The sequence below is a fragment of the Callorhinus ursinus genome, unplaced genomic scaffold, assembly GCF_003265705.2.
Source record: "Callorhinus ursinus isolate GAN/ISIS: 27379988/994484 unplaced genomic scaffold, GSC_fseal_2.0 scaffold44, whole genome shotgun sequence".
NCBI lineage: Eukaryota > Metazoa > Chordata > Mammalia > Carnivora > Otariidae > Callorhinus > Callorhinus ursinus.
Window position 1 is genome coordinate 681,737 of NW_027397106.1, and position 5,873 is coordinate 687,609.

At 40.5% G+C, this 5,873-nt stretch overlaps 1 pseudogene; it reads right to left on the bottom strand.

Annotated features, from left to right (window-relative positions):
• Nucleotides 1-4,712: 4,712 nt before the first annotated feature.
• Nucleotides 4,713-5,444, bottom strand: LOC112832659 (MICOS complex subunit MIC26 pseudogene; annotated as a pseudogene).
• Nucleotides 5,445-5,873: the final 429 nt, after the last annotated feature.

Sequence of the window (5,873 nt, forward strand, 5' to 3'; positions counted from 1 at the left end):
AACCCAGCAGATGCCTGTGGTGCGGTCCTGTGTCACTCCTCCCAGGGGAAGAAGGGGAGTCTCCCCAGCTCTGCCACTTGTTGGGGCCCTGCTGGAAGAGCACTGGCCCGACTCTGCTGTGGTTCACAGTTTATGGCCACCCCAAGCTGAGAGCCTACTCCTTGGCTCTGTCTCTGCAGCTGGCTTCCCCACTCCAATACCTGGGAGCTCTACCACACTCAGGCACCCCCGGTCTTTCTGTGACCCCGAGGGTCCTGAGACCACACTGTCCCAGTGAGGGATTTACGCCCTGCTTAGCCACTGGAGTAACATCCCTCAGCGGAGCCAACTTCTAAAAGTTCTGATTTTGTGCTCTGCTACTTTATCACTTGCTGGTAGCGTCTGACAGAGGCTCCCTCCCCCTACTATCTATCTACCCAAATATCACCTCGGATTCACCTCTGCATGTCCTACCTTCCAGAAAGTGGTCGCTTTTCTGTCATAGAGTTGCAGCTATTCTTTTCTTCAATCTCCAGTTGACTTTGTAAGTGTTCAGAATGGTTTGATCCCTATCTAGCTGAATTCCTGGGACCAGATGAAATTTAGGTCTCCATCTCCTCTGCCATCTTCCTCCTCCCCCTTTCACATCATTAGTTCTTTTTCTTTAAATATACATTTTTAATATACATTTTTTTGAGATTTTATTTATTTATTTGTCAGAGAGAGAGAGGGAGAGAGAGAGAGCACAAGCAGAGGGAGCAGGAAAGGGAGAAGAGGTTCCCCACGTAGCAAGGAGCCCCATGTGGGACTCAATCCCAGTACCCTGGGATCATGACCTGAGCTGAAGGCAGCCACTTAACCAATTGAGCCACTCAGGCGTCCCTTAGTTCTTGATGTAGTGATTCACGATTCTCAATGAGGATTCTACTTGAGATTCTATCTCTCCCTCTTCCTCTGCCCCTCTCCCCAGCTCACACTCTAAGTAAGTAAAAAATAATAAATAATAAATAAATGATAAATAAATAAATAAATAAATAAATATTTTTTAAAAACTTCTACCATCTTGTGAGCTTAATAAGAGCACCAATGGTATAGGCTAGCCTGAAAGAATTTCTGATAAGTGAGGGCACATGGGTGGCCCAGTCAGTTAAACATCTACATTTGGCTCAGGTCAAGATCTCAGGGTCCTGGGATGGAGCCCCATGTGGGGCTCCCTTCTCAGCAGGGAGCCTGCTTCTCCCTGTCCAACCGTCGCTTCCCCGTTTGTGCTCTCTCACTCTCTGTCTTGCTCTATCTCTAAATAAATACATAAAATCTTTTTAAAAAAGAATTTCTGATAAGGGAAAATCAATTCTATTTTAGCTCACACACTAGAAATAGATCCCAATTTTGCCATTTAGGTAAAATTTATCTTCCGATGTATACTAAAATTGGTAGAAGACAGAGATCTTCTCTTTTTCTGTAGACCCAAAGAGAGAAGGTAGGCAATTTGATATTAGGGCTTTAGTGACTCTCTGAAGGAGCAGTATGCTGGAATCTTGGGACTCATTTCCTCTCCTTGAGTATCCTACCATTTCAAAAGAAGAAAGGATCTGGTCATCCTACCCAGAGCGAGAGAGCTGGATCAGATGCTTTTTCTAAGTTCTCTGTTGCCCAAAGCCACTTGAAATTAGATTGGAATGTTGCAATCTATCCAGTGGACGTTAGAAAAACTCAGCTAAAGAAAAACGGACTGAGTGAGTATAGAATTCTTGCTACATGTCGAAGGCACATTGTTACATGTGGAGACTGGGGAACAATTGTTCTTCCATGCTGAAGAATGGGACAAGAAGAAATGAGCTAAGAATTCAGCAGAATGAAGTTCAAGTAAACCCCACGGGGACTGCCAGTAACAACCATAAAACAACATTGTCATAATGACTGACAAGATGCTATGGTAAAGATAGTAAGAAGGGAAAAATGAAGGGGGGAAATCGGAGGGGGAGATGAACCATGAGAGACTATGGACTCTGAGAAACAAACTGAGGGTTCTAGAGGGGAGGGGGGTGGGGGGATGGATTAGCCTGGTGATGAGTATTAAAGAGGGCAGGTACTGCATGGAGCACTGAGTGTTATGCACAACAATGAATCATGGAACACTACATCAAAAACTAATGATGTAATGTATGGTGATTAACATAATAAAATTTTAAAAAATAAAAAGTTAAATTAAATTTTTTAAAAAAGATGCTATGGTAATTGCTGCTTGGGAACACTTGCAAACCAAAAGGCAGATTTCTCCATAGAATTCAAAGGGCTGTGAATTCAGAACAACTTCAGGGATTCATGGCAAATGAGAAATGTTCTTAAATGTGACATACACTTGTCACCAGGGAGAAGGATTGGGAGAGGAAAGCGGTGATTTATCCCAGATAACCAATTTTCCAGGTCTTATACAACAAAGAAAATTACTTGGAACCCCTTGTTCCCTCGATGGGGCTGTACCATTTAGAGTGCCTGTGAGGGTGCTGAAATAGGAACTACAGTTGAAATGATGGGATGTCTCCATTTCAAAGGGGACAACATCAAGGGAAGGGGTTTTCTGTTCAGACATGTAGTGTGTGTTTGTAGGTATTGGTGAAGAAGAAGGAACACAGAGGCAGTAGGAAAAAGAAAGGTCAACTAGGTCCTGTTAGACCCCAGGCTTGGGCCCCAGAGTCAAGCCCACATTGGTACTCAACATGAAGATATAACTGACCATTACTTTTGTTGCTAATTTTTACTATTGTTACACATAACAATAATTACCTATTATTACTGATGCAAAAACATTTGTAAGGCAAATGCCCCTCTCGTGTTCCCGTCATTATTCCACATGCTGGTTAGTAATTTTATAAATGCCTGAAGTTTCCAAAACATTGCACTAAGGAGAATGTTTTCAATCAGATATGCGGGGCGGGGGGGGGGGATATCTCATATTGACTACAACAGAAATGGAAATGATCGTCTCATGGGCCTGGGATGCTTAGAAGGGAGAGTTGTCTTCAGCTGAGGCTTGAGCTTATACCTCAAACAATGGGATTAACAGACTGTTCATTCCATTTTTTGCCTCTGGTTCTTTGATGATGGTTCTATTTTCAGTGAGTTTTGCCTTTCATCCTCTAACACTCAATCCTGGGCTCAAATCTTCCCCCACTACATATAACATGAAGAGTGAATCTCTTTCCTCTATTTAAATAAAAAACTGCTAGGCTTCAGTCTGCTGGATCAACCTAAGTCACTGCCCCACATGCATCCCTCCATTCCTGAACAATCAACTGTGACTATAGATTTGAGATTCACTGACTGGTTTGTTTAGGTTTCAGCCACAGGCTCTGCCCCTGGAGACCTGGGTAGATTCAGCTTCTCCAGAAACACAAGGAGCCATCTGGAGATACATGGATACTCAAATGTTAATCAGGGTAGGCTCACTCAGGAAAAGGGAAATTCATCCTATACAGCTCCACTACCAAATATCAACAGAAGGCATTTCATGTATTTCACAGTACATTCCTAACATTTGGACAATAACATTCTCCTGACAAAACTGTGAGATAGGCCTCATTGGTTGCACATTTGTCAGAAAGAGGAAACAAAATTTAAAATATTATGTGACATGTCTAAGACCTGTCAGACAGTTAGGAGGGCTCAAGGACCCCATCTTCGACTAGCCATACGGGTGAGTGGTTCACAGAAGTGACCATCCTAAATGAACTTTCTAATAAAAGCATCCAGTGCTATTTTTTCTTCTGGTTTTATGAAGAGATAAATAATATATAACATTGCATAAGTTTAAGGCATACAACATAAAGGGTTGTTATATGTATTAACATTGCAAAATGATGATATATGTACTAACATTGCAAAATGATTACCACAGTAAGTCTAGTTAACATCCATCACCTCACATATTTATAATTTTTTTCTTGTAATGAGAACTTCTAAGGCCTACTCTTTTGGCAAATTCCACCTATACATACAGTATGGTTAACTTAGTCACCATGTTGTCAATGATTCCCCAGAACTTCATTATCTTATTGCTGCAAATTTGGACCTTCTGACTACCTTCACCCATTTTGTCCTTGCCTCTGGCTACCACCAACCTGTTCTCTGTATCTGTGAGTTTGGTATTTCAATTTTTATCATTCCGTGTATGAGTGAGTTCATACAGTATTTGTCTTTCTCTGTCTGACTTACTTCATTTAGCATAATGTTGTTGAGGTCCATACATGTTATCACAAATAGCAGGATTTCCTTCTCTTTTGTGGCCAAATAATAGTTGAATATATATCACATTTTCTTAATGCATTCATCCATCAATGGACACTTAGGTTGTTTCCATGTCTTGTGTAGTCTACATAAGCCTCCAGTGAATATGGGGGTACAGATATCTTTTCAAGACAGTGATTTCTTTCCTTGTGATAAATACCCAGAAATGGATTTACACAATCATGTAGTAGTTCTAATTTTAATATTTCATGAAAACTTTAACCATTTTCATGTGGCTGCACCAATTTTCATTCCACCAACACTAGGCAAGGGTACTTTTTTTTTTAATTTGGAATTTTAATTATGTACATAAATAGCAACTTGAGAATGAGGAGTTCTAAGGCTGCACATTATCTCTAGGTGAAAGGATTTCTGATTAGTCCACTTGCAGTATGGCATCACCCAAGATAACAAAGAAGACTAGTATAGTTTGTCCTGAAGAAGAAAGCCAATTTACTATATTCAGTACTGGCTTCTCTGCCATTTTTCTGTAGAAATACTGGTTTACTGCATGGAGTTTCCAATGTTTACCTATAACTGATTAAAATGGGCAGAGCATGGAGCATTCTATTTATTTCCAGGTGAATTCTTCACATTTCCTGGCTTTTGAAAGTTCTTCCACAAATCTTCTACGACTATTATCCTCGTAAACCCCAGTCATATAATTTCTCCCCACTGACCTGGACAAATACGATGGCTTGTTGTGGATAATAGAGGCCGCAAGTCCCATGAATCCAGGTGGATACACCAGCTTCTTTATTTTTGAACCTCTAGCCAAAAGAAGTCCAACAATGCCAGCAAAACCAATAACACCAAGTCTTGGAAAAAATCCAGGAGGTGCATTTTGGAGATATTCATAGCTGCCTAACCCCCATTGAACCAAGCTCTGCACCCTGGGCTTAGTTTGTGAGTACATTTCCTGACACCAACTTGTATATGGCTCACAGTAACGTCAGAGATGTGAAATGCTTTCTTCAAGTGGGGTCCTTGGCTCCTCCACATATTTAGATTGACCCTCAGGGACGGAGTAGAGTGAAAGCTCATTAACCTTCACAGAAGTTTTGTGAAGTGAGTCCTTTTTAGGTGATGCATAGACTCTGAAGGTGAGCAGACTCAGGCTGGCTGGCCCCACAGACCTCTGAATTACCTTGAACATGCTGCTGGCAGAGGTGGCTCCGGCGGGGTCACCAAGGGTACCCTTTTTTTCCACGTACTCAGTTAACACTCTTGTCCTGATAAACTTGATAATAGGTCTTCTTATCTGGTCATAAATCTGGTAAGTTTTACAACTTTCTTCTTCCTCCAGGATTTCTTTTGCTATACATATAAATTATAAAATAAACCTGTTGATTTCCACAAAAATACTGCCAGGATTTCTTATTAAATTGTTTTCAAAGTATATATCAATTTGAAAATAATTGACTTTTTCACATTATTAAGTCCATAACCATGATCTCTACCTCTGATTTGAGGTTTTCTTTAACTTATGTCAATAATATTCTCATTTGCTTAGTGGAGAGCTCTGCAAAAGCTTAATAAAATATGTTCCTAGCTATTTCAAACATTTGTACTTATAATAATTTCATTTTTAAATAAATTTTTATTGC